Source organism: Carassius gibelio, chromosome B14 (genome assembly GCF_023724105.1).
Source record: "Carassius gibelio isolate Cgi1373 ecotype wild population from Czech Republic chromosome B14, carGib1.2-hapl.c, whole genome shotgun sequence".
Classification (NCBI taxonomy): Eukaryota; Metazoa; Chordata; class Actinopteri; order Cypriniformes; family Cyprinidae; genus Carassius; species Carassius gibelio.
Genome location: NC_068409.1, coordinates 15,359,079 through 15,381,150, shown reverse-complemented (window position 1 = coordinate 15,381,150; position 22,072 = coordinate 15,359,079). Strand labels below are relative to the sequence as shown.

General features: G+C 40.8%; 1 long non-coding RNA gene across 6 annotated transcripts; it reads left to right on the top strand.

Moving 5' to 3' along the window:
• LOC127970939 (uncharacterized) lies at positions 1–21,707 on the top strand. Of its 6 annotated transcripts, none has more exons than XR_008156706.1 (5): positions 1–2,305; positions 3,157–8,401; positions 9,253–14,497; positions 14,615–15,244; positions 21,460–21,707. It is a non-coding gene; the product is annotated as an uncharacterized LOC127970939 (long non-coding RNA). The 6 variants fall into 6 exon arrangements; XR_008156704.1 differs by lacking the exon at positions 21,460–21,707 and adding an exon at positions 15,350–17,185; XR_008156705.1 differs by lacking the exons at positions 14,615–15,244; positions 21,460–21,707 and adding exons at positions 8,519–9,148; positions 15,350–17,185.
• The last annotated feature ends 365 nt before the right edge of the window (positions 21,708–22,072 follow it).

Below are 22,072 nucleotides of genomic sequence, written 5' to 3'. Positions count from 1 at the left end.
GAGAGTTTTCCCAGGATGGGACCCTGAGGGTCCCACTCTGGGTTGTGCACGGTCCATCCCTCCACTGGTCACCCCCAAATCACATACAGACCAAGAGAGGTCACAGCAGGCCAACTGTTAAGGGCTGTTCATAGGGCTATTGAGGCCAGGGCTATTCAGTTTAGGTCTGGTTAAGTTTAGGTTTGTGCAGGATGGGTCTGTAAAATCCAGGTATGAATCCTGGGGTGTCTGGTAGGTTTTAGGTTTGGATATGGTGGGTTGGTTAGGTTTAGGTTGTGTTATGGTTAGTCGGTTAGGTTTTAGGTTTGGGTTAAGGTCAGGTAGATCTGCTAAGTCTCATTAAGACCTCTTGGGAATTTTGTATCCAGTCTCATGATCCATAATCTTTCATATTTAAGTCTATCACACAACGACCAGAATGGGTCGGATTGAAGTCCAGTCACCCTGAAGGCCTCAAGGCCGTGGGTGAGGAAGTGCTGGACTACGTGTCTACGTTTCTCTATTTTATTTTTTATGTTGTGTGTGTGCTGATAGACTCGGACCTTTAAAGCATTTTTTGTCTGGCCTACATATTGTTTGGAACACTTTGTACAATAAATCAAATAAATACAGTTCTCTGTTACTGGAGTGAGATGCTGTGAGATCTGAAAGACTTGTTTTGTTGAACGATTGAATACCCATTTTTGCTGATCAAAGTATTTACAGAGTGACTTTTTCTTCTGTGGTGCCATAGGTCTGAGTTTGCTATTTACTAGAACGTCTGATAGATTTGTATTTCTCCTATAGGCAGCTATTTGTTTGTGTTTCTGTAAGAAGGGAGTGTTTTCAAAGAACCTTTCAAAATTAGACTTAGCTGCACGGTTTAATTGTTTGCTCATTAGCGAGAAATTGGACACTAATGGAATAATTTTGTTCTTTTCACCCTCTTTAGGGTCCCTTGGAGTCCCGGGGAGGAGAAAAGTCTTCAGAGCCCTTCTTAAGAAGGACCTCGAGTATCCTCTGTCCCTCAGGGCCCTGAACAGAATTTTGGTTGCTTCCATAAAACAGGAATGTTCTGTGCATATCCTGTGAAATCTGAGTAATTGAGATTTCACTATACCTTTAAATGTATGTTTAGGATGGAAGCTGTGTTTGTGCAGTAAGGAATGCGTGTCCGTTTCTTTGAAATACACTCTAAAGTCTAGCTGTCCTGTCTCTTCAAATTTCTGTCCCTTATATGACACCACATCTAGAAAGTTGACCTCTGTGGGGTCAATTGTATATTTAATTGTAATCGATCTCTGATGGGTATTCAAGTGTTCTGCAAAGTCCCTAAAATCATCCATGGAGTAAGACCACACTCCCCATATGTCATCCAGAAATCTAAAGTAATGCAGAGGCCTTTTTGTGCACGAACCCAGAGCCGATTGTTCCCATCTCGCCATGAAGATGTTGGCGTAGGAAGGGGCAAACTTTTTGCCCATGGCTGTGCCTTTAACTTGCAAATAATATTTAGAATTAAATTCAAAGTCATTTTTAGTTAAGTTTATATCTAATAATTTTAAAATATAATCATCAGGCCTTTTTGGGTCTGGATATTGAAGCATGCACTCCTGGACCGCCTGGAGGCCCGCTTCAGTTTCTATGTTCGTATATAAGCTGTCAATATCTATGGTGAACAAAAAGGCTCCTCTGGGAATACTGATGTCTTTAACTTTCTGGATGAAGTCATAAGTGTCCTTCAGATAGCTCGGGTGTTTCTGAGAGATGGGGTTGAGATAATACTCGATGTACTCAGCTGTCTGATAAGTTTCACTGTTGCAATCAGACACTATGGGTCTGCCGGGTGGAATCTCGTGTGGAATACTCCATTTTTCAGGCTCCTTGTGAATCTTAGGCAATAAATAAAATCTTCTCATTCGAGGAGTGCCACTGCCGCTTAAATAATCCCTCTGTTTTGAGTTAATGATACCCTTGTCATACATCTGTTCTAAGATTTTTCTAACCTGTTTCATGGTTTCAAAATAAATGGGTTCTTCTAAGGGTTTGTAGTGGTCACTGATGTTTAATTGTCTCTCTCCCTCCCAGACATATTGCTCTCTATCCATGATGACAATGGCATTTCCCTTGTCAGCAGGTTTAATGACAATTTCTCTGAGGTTTTTTAGTGTGTTCAAGGCCCTCAGTTCCTCCCTCTGGAGGTTGGGCCTTGGTTTCAAGCTCCAATTCAAGTTCTTATAAGCATACTCATCAGCTGTGATCAGCTGGCCTACTTGTTTGGGAAGTCTGCTCAAGGCCGGAGTCCAATCTGAATTGTGTGTGAAAGGTAATCTTTGTTTTTTAATCTTTTTACCCTCAAAATAAACCTCTAATTTTATTCTTCTATGAAATTTTTGTAAATCTAGTCTAAGTTGATGTTTAAAATCTTTCATCTTTTGAACAGACGGAATAAATGTGAGGCCTTTCATGAGCAGGGATGACTGTGAGGGAGAGAGAGTAAAGTGTTTGGAAAGATTCACAACAAGCCTGTGTGCACCCTTTCTCGGGTGTTCACTCACTACAAGTTTAAATATCGTGCCCAGTGTTCCAACATGTTCCTGGCTGTCTCTGCAGTCCAGTGCAGGCCGTCACTCTCTACCTGAAACTGATCCTCTGGCAGGAGGGGGATGAAGGAATAATTTTCCTCTATGTAATTGTTTAATTCATCTAAAAATATTTTTTCTCCTTCTGGGAGAGATTGGGGGATATTGATCAGGGGGATCCACAGTTGGGCCTCTGGCAGTCTCTCTTGTGCCACCTGACTCAATCTGGCACACTCTCTCATCGCTGAGATGCGTAATCTTTGTGTGCGGTTATTCAGGCCGAATGCCAAGACTATTTTTTCTACTTGTGTGTCTACTGTGGCTTTTTCTATCAGATTGGCAGCGTGCTGCAATTTAGCCCCTGGAAAACTGTCAATCTGTAAATCAGGAATGTCAAAAGCGGGAATCCTGCCCAAATTGGAGTCCCCGATGACCACGTGTTTCTCTTTGAGTGCCAGTTTCCACTCATTGAACTTTTTGTTAGTTCTAAGGTGCGTGTACGGCCTACGTAGTGCCCTTTGACCTTGAGTGTCGGCTACAGAGGTTTCAACTGTTTTACTCATTTTCTCTGCTTGTCTGTTTTTTTCTGTTTCAGAGATAATGTTTTCCATTTTTTTGGAAGTTTCCCCCCTCTCTGTCTCCTGAGGAGCCCCTGGTTGAAGAGATGTCACAGAATATTCTGAAAAATCAAAGTCTGAGAGATTGGGTGACCCTGACGGATTTTGGAAGATCTGGGCACTCTCAGCTGTGTCCCTTAGAGGATTTACTCTATGTACTGCATTGGCTACAATGGGGACCAGAGAAGGCAGGCCTGTGGTTATCGGGGCCTCAGCCTCAGAGGGGGCAAAAGGAGAGAAAAGTTCCTGTGACAGCTGACCCGTAAACTCATCTAAATCATCCAGTCTGTCACCCTGTGCAGGAGTTAACTGATCCTCCTCCTCATCATCATCATCAAAACTCACTAAGAGATTTTTCTCAGCTTGTTCTGTAACGACTGGTGGAGTTTTTGGTCTCTGTTCGGTCAGGTGTTTTTTCTTTTCTGGTCTTTTCCCCTTAGGAGACTGTATAGGGGCCTGTATAGGGGCCTGTATAGGGGCCTGTACAGGAGGGTTCAGAGGTGGAAAATCATCTCCCAGAAGCCAGTCGTTCCTCATAGGAGACCAGCCTGACATTAAAGTGGGCGATGTTTGTATCTGGATGTGTGTGACCCCTGTCTTAGGTCTGACGACCCCTGTGTTGACCGTTTCTGTCCCCTGCTGAGCTGAGGCTAGATCTGCACCACTAACCACCTGAGCAAATGTTCTGTTGCTACTGGTTTCAGAATTCGATGGTACTCTAGACCCGGATGGAGTCCCAGAACGCAATTCGGTCAGGACCAAAGTTTCGGCCTGCTGAATTGCCCTCTGGGAGATCCTTTTGCCAAAATTTCTCATCGCCCATTTGACAGCGATCTCGAAAGCGTGTAACCAGTCTTTTCTCTGTGTCTCTCCCCGTAAGATCCCCAGTGTGTGCTTTATGATATCCTCATAATGTTGCTGTAACACCAACTGTGTCGTAAACGCCCAGTTCTTTGCATTACCCTCCAGCAATTCTTTTGTGGACATTGTGGGGGCAAAGGGTTTGATCACACTTTTAAGAAGCTCTGTTAACCTTTTAAGAGTGACAGGCTGGTTATCTTCTATCCGTGTGTCAATATTACTGAGGTGATGGACAGATCTGATCAGATGATACATATTCTTAATAATTCTCCGAAAAGTGGGAGAAGCAGGAGAGTATTCTGTATTTTTTTGTGAATCAAAGTGAGTTTTTTGGCCCATTCTTTTTTTCTGGTGAACATATTTTTGTGCAAACTGGCCATTCTCACGTCTCCTGTTCTTTTCTACATTACGAGGAGAATATTGTGTGTTTCTGTATCTCTGGTCAGTAAACCTGTTCTGTTCAGTGGGGTAAAAAATCTTATTTTGCCCAAAAGTCACTCTCTTTTGTTTGGGTTTAAATCCCCGATTTAAAGGGCGTCGATCACGTGACTGACGACGGAAAGGATTTACAGTATTCTCCGATCGAGTTTCATTCTGTACTCTGTTACTGTAACCCGCGAGTGATTCTCCGTGTCTGATGACCTCATATGGGAAGTCACGAGATCGCTCGACAAAATAATCGTCCCTCATAAATCGTCCCCGTCTGGGGAAATCCCTGTTATCTGTGTGAGGGATCAGACGCGCTCGAGGGGTCGTGAAACGACCCTTGTTCTGAAAAACGAACACCATCCTTATTTTACTGAACGATCAAATCCACAACTGTGTATTCTTTTAATCTTTTATTCTATTTCTGAAAATTAAAAAAAATGTTTTTTTTGTCCTTTTATATTTTTTTAACTTTTTTTGGGATTTTCTTGTGTTTTTTTTAACAATAAAGAGATAAACCAACTTTTTTTGGATTTTTTAGTGTTTTTTTTAACAGTATGAAATGAACCAGATGTGTGATTTTATATGAAATCAAAAGAAAAGATCAAAGGATCAAAATAAAATTTCAAAATAATGGAAAAAAACAAAAATATATTTTCTTTTAGGGAAATAAATGTTTCTGTGTTCAAGCCTATATCGCGACGTTTCGATACTTTGATGTATCTTCTTCAGGCAGGCTTGAACTTTTCAATTTTCTGTTTTATCTCGAGATACAAAATAACCGTTTTACTAAATCACCAACCAAGATGTTACTGCAAGCAGTGCAACAATCCTTCTGACTCGGACTGCGTTCCGTTAGGTATATCAAAGCCAGTCGATGACGTCATCGGCACGCCATCCTCCAATCCCTTCAAACCAATACAAAATTTAAACCAAACAAGCACACGATGCATTTTTCAAATTTGAATTATGTGCGTTGCATTTTTTATTTTTTATTTATTTTTAGTCGATGCATGTTGCTTTTTTTTATATAGAGAATTTTTTTCTTTGCTTTTTTCAAATTTAAACGATGCTCTTTGCCTCTTTCAATTTGAAAAATGCAGCTCCTCAGTCTGCATGTAACAAAGAAAACAATGCATCCCTCAAATGTGCTCCAAGTAGCCATAAACAATGTTTTTTAATCATTTATGACTATTAAAGCCCTCTAGTGCCTCATAATATATGTATTTTTATTTATTGTATATTTATGTATATTCAGTTCTGTTTCTATATGTTTTTCACAATCATCTCTTTCTGTTTTATAGATAGATACTGAAAAAAATATATTCTAGTGCCCATGAAGTATTTATAATTTTATCTTTATGCTTTTTTATGCTTTTTATATTTGTATTATATTTAACCTCGTGTGTCTTTATAAGTAATCCATGAAAACCATGAATTCTAGTGCCCATGAAGTATGTATTCATATTTTAATTTTTTAATATGTATTAGGGTGTATATTTATTTATTTTAATAATAATAAAAAATAAGAACATATGAAAGCCCATAAAGTGTGGTTCCGCTGAGTACCCACTAGAGGTCATGAGAAGAGAGGGCCCAGAGAGGGAGGCTCAGGCTGGGTTAGGAAAAAGGAGAGTTTTCCCAGGATGGGACCCTGAGGGTCCCACTCTGGGTTGTGCACGGTCCATCCCTCCACTGGTCACCCCCAAATCACATACAGACCAAGAGAGGTCACAGCAGGCCAACTGTTAAGGGCTGTTCATAGGGCTATTGAGGCCAGGGCTATTCAGTTTAGGTCTGGTTAAGTTTAGGTTTGTGCAGGATGGGTCTGTAAAATCCAGGTATGAATCCTGGGGTGTCTGGTAGGTTTTAGGTTTGGATATGGTGGGTTGGTTAGGTTTAGGTTGTGTTATGGTTAGTCGGTTAGGTTTTAGGTTTGGGTTAAGGTCAGGTAGATCTGCTAAGTCTCATTAAGACCTCTTGGGAATTTTGTATCCAGTCTCATGATCCATAATCTTTCATATTTAAGTCTATCACACAACGACCAGAATGGGTCGGATTGAAGTCCAGTCACCCTGAAGGCCTCAAGGCCGTGGGTGAGGAAGTGCTGGACTACGTGTCTACGTTTCTCTATTTTATTTTTTATGTTGTGTGTGTGCTGATAGACTCGGACCTTTAAAGCATTTTTTGTCTGGCCTACATATTGTTTGGAACACTTTGTACAATAAATCAAATAAATACAGTTCTCTGTTACTGGAGTGAGATGCTGTGAGATCTGAAAGACTTGTTTTGTTGAACGATTGAATACCCATTTTTGCTGATCAAAGTATTTACAGAGTGACTTTTTCTTCTGTGGTGCCATAGGTCTGAGTTTGCTATTTACTAGAACGTCTGATAGATTTGTATTTCTCCTATAGGCAGCTATTTGTTTGTGTTTCTGTAAGAAGGGAGTGTTTTCAAAGAACCTTTCAAAATTAGACTTAGCTGCACGGTTTAATTGTTTGCTCATTAGCGAGAAATTGGACACTAATGGAATAATTTTGTTCTTTTCACCCTCTTTAGGGTCCCTTGGAGTCCCGGGGAGGAGAAAAGTCTTCAGAGCCCTTCTTAAGAAGGACCTCGAGTATCCTCTGTCCCTCAGGGCCCTGAACAGAATTTTGGTTGCTTCCATAAAACAGGAATGTTCTGTGCATATCCTGTGAAATCTGAGTAATTGAGATTTCACTATACCTTTAAATGTATGTTTAGGATGGAAGCTGTGTTTGTGCAGTAAGGAATGCGTGTCCGTTTCTTTGAAATACACTCTAAAGTCTAGCTGTCCTGTCTCTTCAAATTTCTGTCCCTTATATGACACCACATCTAGAAAGTTGACCTCTGTGGGGTCAATTGTATATTTAATTGTAATCGATCTCTGATGGGTATTCAAGTGTTCTGCAAAGTCCCTAAAATCATCCATGGAGTAAGACCACACTCCCCATATGTCATCCAGAAATCTAAAGTAATGCAGAGGCCTTTTTGTGCACGAACCCAGAGCCGATTGTTCCCATCTCGCCATGAAGATGTTGGCGTAGGAAGGGGCAAACTTTTTGCCCATGGCTGTGCCTTTAACTTGCAAATAATATTTAGAATTAAATTCAAAGTCATTTTTAGTTAAGTTTATATCTAATAATTTTAAAATATAATCATCAGGCCTTTTTGGGTCTGGATATTGAAGCATGCACTCCTGGACCGCCTGGAGGCCCGCTTCAGTTTCTATGTTCGTATATAAGCTGTCAATATCTATGGTGAACAAAAAGGCTCCTCTGGGAATACTGATGTCTTTAACTTTCTGGATGAAGTCATAAGTGTCCTTCAGATAGCTCGGGTGTTTCTGAGAGATGGGGTTGAGATAATACTCGATGTACTCAGCTGTCTGATAAGTTTCACTGTTGCAATCAGACACTATGGGTCTGCCGGGTGGAATCTCGTGTGGAATACTCCATTTTTCAGGCTCCTTGTGAATCTTAGGCAATAAATAAAATCTTCTCATTCGAGGAGTGCCACTGCCGCTTAAATAATCCCTCTGTTTTGAGTTAATGATACCCTTGTCATACATCTGTTCTAAGATTTTTCTAACCTGTTTCATGGTTTCAAAATAAATGGGTTCTTCTAAGGGTTTGTAGTGGTCACTGATGTTTAATTGTCTCTCTCCCTCCCAGACATATTGCTCTCTATCCATGATGACAATGGCATTTCCCTTGTCAGCAGGTTTAATGACAATTTCTCTGAGGTTTTTTAGTGTGTTCAAGGCCCTCAGTTCCTCCCTCTGGAGGTTGGGCCTTGGTTTCAAGCTCCAATTCAAGTTCTTATAAGCATACTCATCAGCTGTGATCAGCTGGCCTACTTGTTTGGGAAGTCTGCTCAAGGCCGGAGTCCAATCTGAATTGTGTGTGAAAGGTAATCTTTGTTTTTTAATCTTTTTACCCTCAAAATAAACCTCTAATTTTATTCTTCTATGAAATTTTTGTAAATCTAGTCTAAGTTGATGTTTAAAATCTTTCATCTTTTGAACAGACGGAATAAATGTGAGGCCTTTCATGAGCAGGGATGACTGTGAGGGAGAGAGAGTAAAGTGTTTGGAAAGATTCACAACAAGCCTGTGTGCACCCTTTCTCGGGTGTTCACTCACTACAAGTTTAAATATCGTGCCCAGTGTTCCAACATGTTCCTGGCTGTCTCTGCAGTCCAGTGCAGGCCGTCACTCTCTACCTGAAACTGATCCTCTGGCAGGAGGGGGATGAAGGAATAATTTTCCTCTATGTAATTGTTTAATTCATCTAAAAATATTTTTTCTCCTTCTGGGAGAGATTGGGGGATATTGATCAGGGGGATCCACAGTTGGGCCTCTGGCAGTCTCTCTTGTGCCACCTGACTCAATCTGGCACACTCTCTCATCGCTGAGATGCGTAATCTTTGTGTGCGGTTATTCAGGCCGAATGCCAAGACTATTTTTTCTACTTGTGTGTCTACTGTGGCTTTTTCTATCAGATTGGCAGCGTGCTGCAATTTAGCCCCTGGAAAACTGTCAATCTGTAAATCAGGAATGTCAAAAGCGGGAATCCTGCCCAAATTGGAGTCCCCGATGACCACGTGTTTCTCTTTGAGTGCCAGTTTCCACTCATTGAACTTTTTGTTAGTTCTAAGGTGCGTGTACGGCCTACGTAGTGCCCTTTGACCTTGAGTGTCGGCTACAGAGGTTTCAACTGTTTTACTCATTTTCTCTGCTTGTCTGTTTTTTTCTGTTTCAGAGATAATGTTTTCCATTTTTTTGGAAGTTTCCCCCCTCTCTGTCTCCTGAGGAGCCCCTGGTTGAAGAGATGTCACAGAATATTCTGAAAAATCAAAGTCTGAGAGATTGGGTGACCCTGACGGATTTTGGAAGATCTGGGCACTCTCAGCTGTGTCCCTTAGAGGATTTACTCTATGTACTGCATTGGCTACAATGGGGACCAGAGAAGGCAGGCCTGTGGTTATCGGGGCCTCAGCCTCAGAGGGGGCAAAAGGAGAGAAAAGTTCCTGTGACAGCTGACCCGTAAACTCATCTAAATCATCCAGTCTGTCACCCTGTGCAGGAGTTAACTGATCCTCCTCCTCATCATCATCATCAAAACTCACTAAGAGATTTTTCTCAGCTTGTTCTGTAACGACTGGTGGAGTTTTTGGTCTCTGTTCGGTCAGGTGTTTTTTCTTTTCTGGTCTTTTCCCCTTAGGAGACTGTATAGGGGCCTGTATAGGGGCCTGTATAGGGGCCTGTACAGGAGGGTTCAGAGGTGGAAAATCATCTCCCAGAAGCCAGTCGTTCCTCATAGGAGACCAGCCTGACATTAAAGTGGGCGATGTTTGTATCTGGATGTGTGTGACCCCTGTCTTAGGTCTGACGACCCCTGTGTTGACCGTTTCTGTCCCCTGCTGAGCTGAGGCTAGATCTGCACCACTAACCACCTGAGCAAATGTTCTGTTGCTACTGGTTTCAGAATTCGATGGTACTCTAGACCCGGATGGAGTCCCAGAACGCAATTCGGTCAGGACCAAAGTTTCGGCCTGCTGAATTGCCCTCTGGGAGATCCTTTTGCCAAAATTTCTCATCGCCCATTTGACAGCGATCTCGAAAGCGTGTAACCAGTCTTTTCTCTGTGTCTCTCCCCGTAAGATCCCCAGTGTGTGCTTTATGATATCCTCATAATGTTGCTGTAACACCAACTGTGTCGTAAACGCCCAGTTCTTTGCATTACCCTCCAGCAATTCTTTTGTGGACATTGTGGGGGCAAAGGGTTTGATCACACTTTTAAGAAGCTCTGTTAACCTTTTAAGAGTGACAGGCTGGTTATCTTCTATCCGTGTGTCAATATTACTGAGGTGATGGACAGATCTGATCAGATGATACATATTCTTAATAATTCTCCGAAAAGTGGGAGAAGCAGGAGAGTATTCTGTATTTTTTTGTGAATCAAAGTGACTTTTTTGGCCCATTCTTTTTTTCTGGTGAACATATTTTTGTGCAAACTGGCCATTCTCACGTCTCCTGTTCTTTTCTACATTACGAGGAGAATATTGTGTGTTTCTGTATCTCTGGTCAGTAAACCTGTTCTGTTCAGTGGGGTAAAAAATCTTATTTTGCCCAAAAGTCACTCTCTTTTGTTTGGGTTTAAATCCCCGATTTAAAGGGCGTCGATCACGTGACTGACGACGGAAAGGATTTACAGTATTCTCCGATCGAGTTTCATTCTGTACTCTGTTACTGTAACCCGCGAGTGATTCTCCGTGTCTGATGACCTCATATGGGAAGTCACGAGATCGCTCGACAAAATAATCGTCCCTCATAAATCGTCCCCGTCTGGGGAAATCCCTGTTATCTGTGTGAGGGATCAGACGCGCTCGAGGGGTCGTGAAACGACCCTTGTTCTGAAAAACGAACACCATCCTTATTTTACTGAACGATCAAATCCACAACTGTGTATTCTTTTAATCTTTTATTCTATTTCTGAAAATTAAAAAAAATGTTTTTTTTGTCCTTTTATATTTTTTTAACTTTTTTTGGGATTTTCTTGTGTTTTTTTTAACAATAAAGAGATAAACCAACTTTTTTTGGATTTTTTAGTGTTTTTTTTAACAGTATGAAATGAACCAGATGTGTGATTTTATATGAAATCAAAAGAAAAGATCAAAGGATCAAAATAAAATTTCAAAATAATGGAAAAAAACAAAAATATATTTTCTTTTAGGGAAATAAATGTTTCTGTGTTCAAGCCTATATCGCGACGTTTCGATACTTTGATGTATCTTCTTCAGGCAGGCTTGAACTTTTCAATTTTCTGTTTTATCTCGAGATACAAAATAACCGTTTTACTAAATCACCAACCAAGATGTTACTGCAAGCAGTGCAACAATCCTTCTGACTCGGACTGCGTTCCGTTAGGTATATCAAAGCCAGTCGATGACGTCATCGGCACGCCATCCTCCAATCCCTTCAAACCAATACAAAATTTAAACCAAACAAGCACACGATGCATTTTTCAAATTTGAATTATGTGCGTTGCATTTTTTATTTTTTATTTATTTTTAGTCGATGCATGTTGCTTTTTTTTATATAGAGAATTTTTTTCTTTGCTTTTTTCAAATTTAAACGATGCTCTTTGCCTCTTTCAATTTGAAAAATGCAGCTCCTCAGTCTGCATGTAACAAAGAAAACAATGCATCCCTCAAATGTGCTCCAAGTAGCCATAAACAATGTTTTTTAATCATTTATGACTATTAAAGCCCTCTAGTGCCTCATAATATATGTATTTTTATTTATTGTATATTTATGTATATTCAGTTCTGTTTCTATATGTTTTTCACAATCATCTCTTTCTGTTTTATAGATAGATACTGAAAAAAATATATTCTAGTGCCCATGAAGTATTTATAATTTTATCTTTATGCTTTTTTATGCTTTTTATATTTGTATTATATTTAACCTCGTGTGTCTTTATAAGTAATCCATGAAAACCATGAATTCTAGTGCCCATGAAGTATGTATTCATATTTTAATTTTTTAATATGTATTAGGGTGTATATTTATTTATTTTAATAATAATAAAAAATAAGAACATATGAAAGCCCATAAAGTGTGGTTCCGCTGAGTACCCACTAGAGGTCATGAGAAGAGAGGGCCCAGAGAGGGAGGCTCAGGCTGGGTTAGGAAAAAGGAGAGTTTTCCCAGGATGGGACCCTGAGGGTCCCACTCTGGGTTGTGCACGGTCCATCCCTCCACTGGTCACCCCCAAATCACATACAGACCAAGAGAGGTCACAGCAGGCCAACTGTTAAGGGCTGTTCATAGGGCTATTGAGGCCAGGGCTATTCAGTTTAGGTCTGGTTAAGTTTAGGTTTGTGCAGGATGGGTCTGTAAAATCCAGGTATGAATCCTGGGGTGTCTGGTAGGTTTTAGGTTTGGATATGGTGGGTTGGTTAGGTTTAGGTTGTGTTATGGTTAGTCGGTTAGGTTTTAGGTTTGGGTTAAGGTCAGGTAGATCTGCTAAGTCTCATTAAGACCTCTTGGGAATTTTGTATCCAGTCTCATGATCCATAATCTTTCATATTTAAGTCTATCACACAACGACCAGAATGGGTCGGATTGAAGTCCAGTCACCCTGAAGGCCTCAAGGCCGTGGGTGAGGAAGTGCTGGACTACGTGTCTACGTTTCTCTATTTTATTTTTTATGTTGTGTGTGTGCTGATAGACTCGGACCTTTAAAGCATTTTTTGTCTGGCCTACATATTGTTTGGAACACTTTGTACAATAAATCAAATAAATACAGTTCTCTGTTACTGGAGTGAGATGCTGTGAGATCTGAAAGACTTGTTTTGTTGAACGATTGAATACCCATTTTTGCTGATCAAAGTATTTACAGAGTGACTTTTTCTTCTGTGGTGCCATAGGTCTGAGTTTGCTATTTACTAGAACGTCTGATAGATTTGTATTTCTCCTATAGGCAGCTATTTGTTTGTGTTTCTGTAAGAAGGGAGTGTTTTCAAAGAACCTTTCAAAATTAGACTTAGCTGCACGGTTTAATTGTTTGCTCATTAGCGAGAAATTGGACACTAATGGAATAATTTTGTTCTTTTCACCCTCTTTAGGGTCCCTTGGAGTCCCGGGGAGGAGAAAAGTCTTCAGAGCCCTTCTTAAGAAGGACCTCGAGTATCCTCTGTCCCTCAGGGCCCTGAACAGAATTTTGGTTGCTTCCATAAAACAGGAATGTTCTGTGCATATCCTGTGAAATCTGAGTAATTGAGATTTCACTATACCTTTAAATGTATGTTTAGGATGGAAGCTGTGTTTGTGCAGTAAGGAATGCGTGTCCGTTTCTTTGAAATACACTCTAAAGTCTAGCTGTCCTGTCTCTTCAAATTTCTGTCCCTTATATGACACCACATCTAGAAAGTTGACCTCTGTGGGGTCAATTGTATATTTAATTGTAATCGATCTCTGATGGGTATTCAAGTGTTCTGCAAAGTCCCTAAAATCATCCATGGAGTAAGACCACACTCCCCATATGTCATCCAGAAATCTAAAGTAATGCAGAGGCCTTTTTGTGCACGAACCCAGAGCCGATTGTTCCCATCTCGCCATGAAGATGTTGGCGTAGGAAGGGGCAAACTTTTTGCCCATGGCTGTGCCTTTAACTTGCAAATAATATTTAGAATTAAATTCAAAGTCATTTTTAGTTAAGTTTATATCTAATAATTTTAAAATATAATCATCAGGCCTTTTTGGGTCTGGATATTGAAGCATGCACTCCTGGACCGCCTGGAGGCCCGCTTCAGTTTCTATGTTCGTATATAAGCTGTCAATATCTATGGTGAACAAAAAGGCTCCTCTGGGAATACTGATGTCTTTAACTTTCTGGATGAAGTCATAAGTGTCCTTCAGATAGCTCGGGTGTTTCTGAGAGATGGGGTTGAGATAATACTCGATGTACTCAGCTGTCTGATAAGTTTCACTGTTGCAATCAGACACTATGGGTCTGCCGGGTGGAATCTCGTGTGGAATACTCCATTTTTCAGGCTCCTTGTGAATCTTAGGCAATAAATAAAATCTTCTCATTCGAGGAGTGCCACTGCCGCTTAAATAATCCCTCTGTTTTGAGTTAATGATACCCTTGTCATACATCTGTTCTAAGATTTTTCTAACCTGTTTCATGGTTTCAAAATAAATGGGTTCTTCTAAGGGTTTGTAGTGGTCACTGATGTTTAATTGTCTCTCTCCCTCCCAGACATATTGCTCTCTATCCATGATGACAATGGCATTTCCCTTGTCAGCAGGTTTAATGACAATTTCTCTGAGGTTTTTTAGTGTGTTCAAGGCCCTCAGTTCCTCCCTCTGGAGGTTGGGCCTTGGTTTCAAGCTCCAATTCAAGTTCTTATAAGCATACTCATCAGCTGTGATCAGCTGGCCTACTTGTTTGGGAAGTCTGCTCAAGGCCGGAGTCCAATCTGAATTGTGTGTGAAAGGTAATCTTTGTTTTTTAATCTTTTTACCCTCAAAATAAACCTCTAATTTTATTCTTCTATGAAATTTTTGTAAATCTAGTCTAAGTTGATGTTTAAAATCTTTCATCTTTTGAACAGACGGAATAAATGTGAGGCCTTTCATGAGCAGGGATGACTGTGAGGGAGAGAGAGTAAAGTGTTTGGAAAGATTCACAACAAGCCTGTGTGCACCCTTTCTCGGGTGTTCACTCACTACAAGTTTAAATATCGTGCCCAGTGTTCCAACATGTTCCTGGCTGTCTCTGCAGTCCAGTGCAGGCCGTCACTCTCTACCTGAAACTGATCCTCTGGCAGGAGGGGGATGAAGGAATAATTTTCCTCTATGTAATTGTTTAATTCATCTAAAAATATTTTTTCTCCTTCTGGGAGAGATTGGGGGATATTGATCAGGGGGATCCACAGTTGGGCCTCTGGCAGTCTCTCTTGTGCCACCTGACTCAATCTGGCACACTCTCTCATCGCTGAGATGCGTAATCTTTGTGTGCGGTTATTCAGGCCGAATGCCAAGACTATTTTTTCTACTTGTGTGTCTACTGTGGCTTTTTCTATCAGATTGGCAGCGTGCTGCAATTTAGCCCCTGGAAAACTGTCAATCTGTAAATCAGGAATGTCAAAAGCGGGAATCCTGCCCAAATTGGAGTCCCCGATGACCACGTGTTTCTCTTTGAGTGCCAGTTTCCACTCATTGAACTTTTTGTTAGTTCTAAGGTGCGTGTACGGCCTACGTAGTGCCCTTTGACCTTGAGTGTCGGCTACAGAGGTTTCAACTGTTTTACTCATTTTCTCTGCTTGTCTGTTTTTTTTCTGTTTCAGAGATAATGTTTTCCATTTTTTTGGAAGTTTCCCCCCTCTCTGTCTCCTGAGGAGCCCCTGGTTGAAGAGATGTCACAGAATATTCTGAAAAATCAAAGTCTGAGAGATTGGGTGACCCTGACGGATTTTGGAAGATCTGGGCACTCTCAGCTGTGTCCCTTAGAGGATTTACTCTATGTACTGCATTGGCTACAATGGGGACCAGAGAAGGCAGGCCTGTGGTTATCGGGGCCTCAGCCTCAGAGGGGGCAAAAGGAGAGAAAAGTTCCTGTGACAGCTGACCCGTAAACTCATCTAAATCATCCAGTCTGTCACCCTGTGCAGGAGTTAACTGATCCTCCTCCTCATCATCATCATCAAAACTCACTAAGAGATTTTTCTCAGCTTGTTCTGTAACGACTGGTGGAGTTTTTGGTCTCTGTTCGGTCAGGTGTTTTTTCTTTTCTGGTCTTTTCCCCTTAGGAGACTGTATAGGGGCCTGTATAGGGGCCTGTATAGGGGCCTGTACAGGAGGGTTCAGAGGTGGAAAATCATCTCCCAGAAGCCAGTCGTTCCTCATAGGAGACCAGCCTGACATTAAAGTGGGCGATGTTTGTATCTGGATGTGTGTGACCCCTGTCTTAGGTCTGACGACCCCTGTGTTGACCGTTTCTGTCCCCTGCTGAGCTGAGGCTAGATCTGCACCACTAACCACCTGAGCAAATGTTCTGTTGCTACTGGTTTCAGAATTCGATGGTACTCTAGACCCGGATGGAGTCCCAGAACGCAATTCGGTCAGGACCAAAGTTTCGGCCTGCTGAATTGCCCTCTGGGAGATCCTTTTGCCAAAATTTCTCATCGCCCATTTGACAGCGATCTCGAAAGCGTGTAACCAGTCTTTTCTCTGTGTCTCTCCCCGTAAGATCCCCAGTGTGTGCTTTATGATATCCTCATAATGTTGCTGTAACACCAACTGTGTCGTAAACGCCCAGTTCTTTGCATTACCCTCCAGCAATTCTTTTGTGGACATTGTGGGGGCAAAGGGTTTGATCACACTTTTAAGAAGCTCTGTTAACCTTTTAAGAGTGACAGGCTGGTTATCTTCTATCCGTGTGTCAATATTACTGAGGTGATGGACAGATCTGATCAGATGATACATATTCTTAATAATTCTCCGAAAAGTGGGAGAAGCAGGAGAGTATTCTGTATTTTTTTGTGAATCAAAGTGAGTTTTTTGGCCCATTCTTTTTTTCTGGTGAACATATTTTTGTGCAAACTGGCCATTCTCACGTCTCCTGTTCTTTTCTACATTACGAGGAGAATATTGTGTGTTTCTGTATCTCTGGTCAGTAAACCTGTTCTGTTCAGTGGGGTAAAAAATCTTATTTTGCCCAAAAGTCACTCTCTTTTGTTTGGGTTTAAATCCCCGATTTAAAGGGCGTCGATCACGTGACTGACGACGGAAAGGATTTACAGTATTCTCCGATCGAGTTTCATTCTGTACTCTGTTACTGTAACCCGCGAGTGATTCTCCGTGTCTGATGACCTCATATGGGAAGTCACGAGATCGCTCGACAAAATAATCGTCCCTCATAAATCGTCCCCGTCTGGGGAAATCCCTGTTATCTGTGTGAGGGATCAGACGCGCTCGAGGGGTCGTGAAACGACCCTTGTTCTGAAAAACGAACACCATCCTTATTTTACTGAACGATCAAATCCACAACTGTGTATTCTTTTAATCTTTTATTCTATTTCTGAAAATTAAAAAAAATGTTTTTTTTGTCCTTTTATATTTTTTTAACTTTTTTTGGGATTTTCTTGTGTTTTTTTTAACAATAAAGAGATAAACCAACTTTTTTTGGATTTTTTAGTGTTTTTTTTAACAGTATGAAATGAACCAGATGTGTGATTTTATATGAAATCAAAAGAAAAGATCAAAGGATCAAAATAAAATTTCAAAATAATGGAAAAAAACAAAAATATATTTTCTTTTAGGGAAATAAATGTTTCTGTGTTCAAGCCTATATCGCGACGTTTCGATACTTTGATGTATCTTCTTCAGGCAGGCTTGAACTTTTCAATTTTCTGTTTTATCTCGAGATACAAAATAACCGTTTTACTAAATCACCAACCAAGATGTTACTGCAAGCAGTGCAACAATCCTTCTGACTCGGACTGCGTTCCGTTAGGTATATCAAAGCCAGTCGATGACGTCATCGGCACGCCATCCTCCAATCCCTTCAAACCAATACAAAATTTAAACCAAACAAGCACACGATGCATTTTTCAAATTTGAATTATGTGCGTTGCATTTTTTATTTTTTATTTATTTTTAGTCGATGCATGTTGCTTTTTTTTTATATAGAGAATTTTTTTCTTTGCTTTTTTCAAATTTAAACGATGCTCTTTGCCTCTTTCAATTTGAAAAATGCAGCTCCTCAGTCTGCATGTAACAAAGAAAACAATGCATCCCTCAAATGTGCTCCAAGTAGCCATAAACAATGTTTTTTAATCATTTATGACTATTAAAGCCCTCTAGTGCCTCATAATATATGTATTTTTATTTATTGTATATTTATGTATATTCAGTTCTGTTTCTATATGTTTTTCACAATCATCTCTTTCTGTTTTATAGATAGATACTGAAAAAAATATATTCTAGTGCCCATGAAGTATTTATAATTTTATCTTTATGCTTTTTTTATGCTTTTTATATTTGTATTATATTTAACCTCGTGTGTCTTTATAAGTAATCCATGAAAACCATGAATTCTAGTGCCCATGAAGTATGTATTCATATTTTAATTTTTTAATATGTATTAGGGTGTATATTTATTTATTTTAATAATAATAAAAAATAAGAACATATGAAAGCCCATAAAGTGTGGTTCCGCTGAGTACCCACTAGAGGTCATGAGAAGAGAGGGCCCAGAGAGGGAGGCTCAGGCTGGGTTAGGAAAAAGGAGAGTTTTCCCAGGATGGGACCCTGAGGGTCCCACTCTGGGTTGTGCACGGTCCATCCCTCCACTGGTCACCCCCAAATCACATACAGACCAAGAGAGGTCACAGCAGGCCAACTGTTAAGGGCTGTTCATAGGGCTATTGAGGCCAGGGCTATTCAGTTTAGGTCTGGTTAAGTTTAGGTTTGTGCAGGATGGGTCTGTAAAATCCAGGTATGAATCCTGGGGTGTCTGGTAGGTTTTAGGTTTGGATATGGTGGGTTGGTTAGGTTTAGGTTGTGTTATGGTTAGTCGGTTAGGTTTTAGGTTTGGGTTAAGGTCAGGTAGATCTGCTAAGTCTCATTAAGACCTCTTGGGAATTTTGTATCCAGTCTCATGATCCATAATCTTTCATATTTAAGTCTATCACACAACGACCAGAATGGGTCGGATTGAAGTCCAGTCACCCTGAAGGCCTCAAGGCCGTGGGTGAGGAAGTGCTGGACTACGTGTCTACGTTTCTCTATTTTATTTTTTATGTTGTGTGTGTGCTGATAGACTCGGACCTTTAAAGCATTTTTTGTCTGGCCTACATATTGTTTGGAACACTTTGTACAATAAATCAAATAAATACAGTTCTCTGTTACTGGAGTGAGATGCTGTGAGATCTGAAAGACTTGTTTTGTTGAACGATTGAATACCCATTTTTGCTGATCAAAGTATTTACAGAGTGACTTTTTCTTCTGTGGTGCCATAGGTCTGAGTTTGCTATTTACTAGAACGTCTGATAGATTTGTATTTCTCCTATAGGCAGCTATTTGTTTGTGTTTCTGTAAGAAGGGAGTGTTTTCAAAGAACCTTTCAAAATTAGACTTAGCTGCACGGTTTAATTGTTTGCTCATTAGCGAGAAATTGGACACTAATGGAATAATTTTGTTCTTTTCACCCTCTTTAGGGTCCCTTGGAGTCCCGGGGAGGAGAAAAGTCTTCAGAGCCCTTCTTAAGAAGGACCTCGAGTATCCTCTGTCCCTCAGGGCCCTGAACAGAATTTTGGTTGCTTCCATAAAACAGGAATGTTCTGTGCATATCCTGTGAAATCTGAGTAATTGAGATTTCACTATACCTTTAAATGTATGTTTAGGATGGAAGCTGTGTTTGTGCAGTAAGGAATGCGTGTCCGTTTCTTTGAAATACACTCTAAAGTCTAGCTGTCCTGTCTCTTCAAATTTCTGTCCCTTATATGACACCACATCTAGAAAGTTGACCTCTGTGGGGTCAATTGTATATTTAATTGTAATCGATCTCTGATGGGTATTCAAGTGTTCTGCAAAGTCCCTAAAATCATCCATGGAGTAAGACCACACTCCCCATATGTCATCCAGAAATCTAAAGTAATGCAGAGGCCTTTTTGTGCACGAACCCAGAGCCGATTGTTCCCATCTCGCCATGAAGATGTTGGCGTAGGAAGAGGGGCAAACTTTTTGCCCATGGCTGTGCCTTTAACTTGCAAATAATATTTAGAATTAAATTCAAAGTCATTTTTAGTTAAGTTTATATCTAATAATTTTAAAATATAATCATCAGGCCTTTTTGGGGTCTGGATATTGAAGCATGCACTCCTGGACCGCCTGGAGGCCCGCTTCAGTTTCTATGTTCGTATATAAGCTGTCAATATCTATGGTGAACAAAAAGGCTCCTCTGGGAATACTGATGTCTTTAACTTTCTGGATGAAGTCATAAGTGTCCTTCAGATAGCTCGGGTGTTTCTGAGAGATGGGGTTGAGATAATACTCGATGTACTCAGCTGTCTGATAAGTTTCACTGTTGCAATCAGACACTATGGGTCTGCCGGGTGGAATCTCGTGTGGAATACTCCATTTTTCAGGCTCCTTGTGAATCTTAGGCAATAAATAAAATCTTCTCATTCGAGGAGTGCCACTGCCGCTTAAATAATCCCTCTGTTTTGAGTTAATGATACCCTTGTCATACATCTGTTCTAAGATTTTTCTAACCTGTTTCATGGTTTCAAAATAAATGGGTTCTTCTAAGGGTTTGTAGTGGTCACTGATGTTTAATTGTCTCTCTCCCTCCCAGACATATTGCTCTCTATCCATGATGACAATGGCATTTCCCTTGTCAGCAGGTTTAATGACAATTTCTCTGAGGTTTTTTAGTGTGTTCAAGGCCCTCAGTTTCCTCCCTCTGGAGGTTGGGCCTTGGTTTCAAGCTCCAATTCAAGTTCTTATAAGCATACTCATCAGCTGTGATCAGCTGGCCTACTTGTTTGGGGAAGTCTGCTCAAGGCCGGAGTCCAATCTGAATTGTGTGTGAAAGGTAATCTTTGTTTTTTAATCTTTTTACCCTCAAAATAAACCTCTAATTTTATTCTTCTATGAAATTTTTGTAAATCTAGTCTAAGTTGATGTTTAAAATCTTTCATCTTTTGAACAGACGGAATAAATGTGAGGCCCTTTCATGAGCAGGGATGACTGTGAGGGAGAGAGAGTTAAAGTGTTTGGAAAGATTCACAACAAGCCTGTGTGCACCCTTTCTCGGGTGTTCACTCACTACAAGTTTAAATATCGTGCCCAGTGTTCCAAACATGTTCCTGGCTGTCTCTGCAGTCCAGTGCAGGCCGTCACTCTCTACCTGAAACTGATCCTCTGGCAGGAGGGGGATGAAGGAATAATTTTCCTCTATGTAATTGTTTAATTCATCTAAAAATATTTTTTCTCCTTCTGGGAGAGATTGGGGGATATTGATCAGGGGGATCCACAGTTGGGCCTCTGGCAGTCTCTCTTGTGCCACCTGACTCAATCTGGCACACTCTCTCATCGCTGAGATGCGTAATCTTTGTGTGCGGTTATTCAGGCCGAATGCCAAGACTATTTTTTTCTACTTGTGTGTCTACTGTGGCTTTTTTCTATCAGATTGGCAGCGTGCTGCAATTTAGCCCCTGGAAAACTGTCAATCTGTAAATCAGGAATGTCAAAAGCGGGAATCCTGCCCAAATTGGAGTCCCCGATGACCACGTGTTTCTCTTTGAGTGCCAAGTTTCCACTCATTGAACTTTTTGTTAGTTCTAAGGTGCGTGTACGGCCTAACGTAGTGCCCTTTGACCTTGAGTGTCGGCTACAGAGGTTTCAACTGTTTTACTCATTTTCTCTGCTTGTCTGTTTTTTTCTGTTTCAGAGATAATGTTTTCCATTTTTTTGGAAGTTTCCCCCCTCTCTGTCTCCTGAGGAGCCCCTGGTTGAAGAGATGTCACAGAATATTCTGAAAAATCAAAGTCTGAGAGATTGGGTGACCCTGACGGATTTTGGAAGATCTGGGCACTCTCAGCTGTGTCCCTTAGAGGATTTACTCTATGTACTGCATTGGCTACAATGGGGACCAGAGAAGGCAGGCCTGTGGTTATCGGGGCCTCAGCCTCAGAGGGGGCAAAAAGGAGAGAAAAGTTCCTGTGACAGCTGACCCGTAAACTCATCTAAATCATCCAGTCTGTCACCCTGTGCAGGAGTTAACTGATCCTCCTCCTCATCATCATCATCAAAACTCACTAAGAGATTTTTCTCAGCTTGTTCTGTAACGACTGGTGGAGTTTTTGGTCTCTGTTCGGTCAGGTGTTTTTTCTTTTCTGGTCTTTTCCCCTTAGGAGACTGTATAGGGGCCTGTATAGGGGCCTGTATAGGGGCCTGTACAGGAGGGTTCAGAGGTGGAAAATCATCTCCCAGAAGCCAGTCGTTCCTCATAGGAGACCAGCCTGACATTAAAGTGGGCGATGTTTGTATCTGGATGTGTGTGA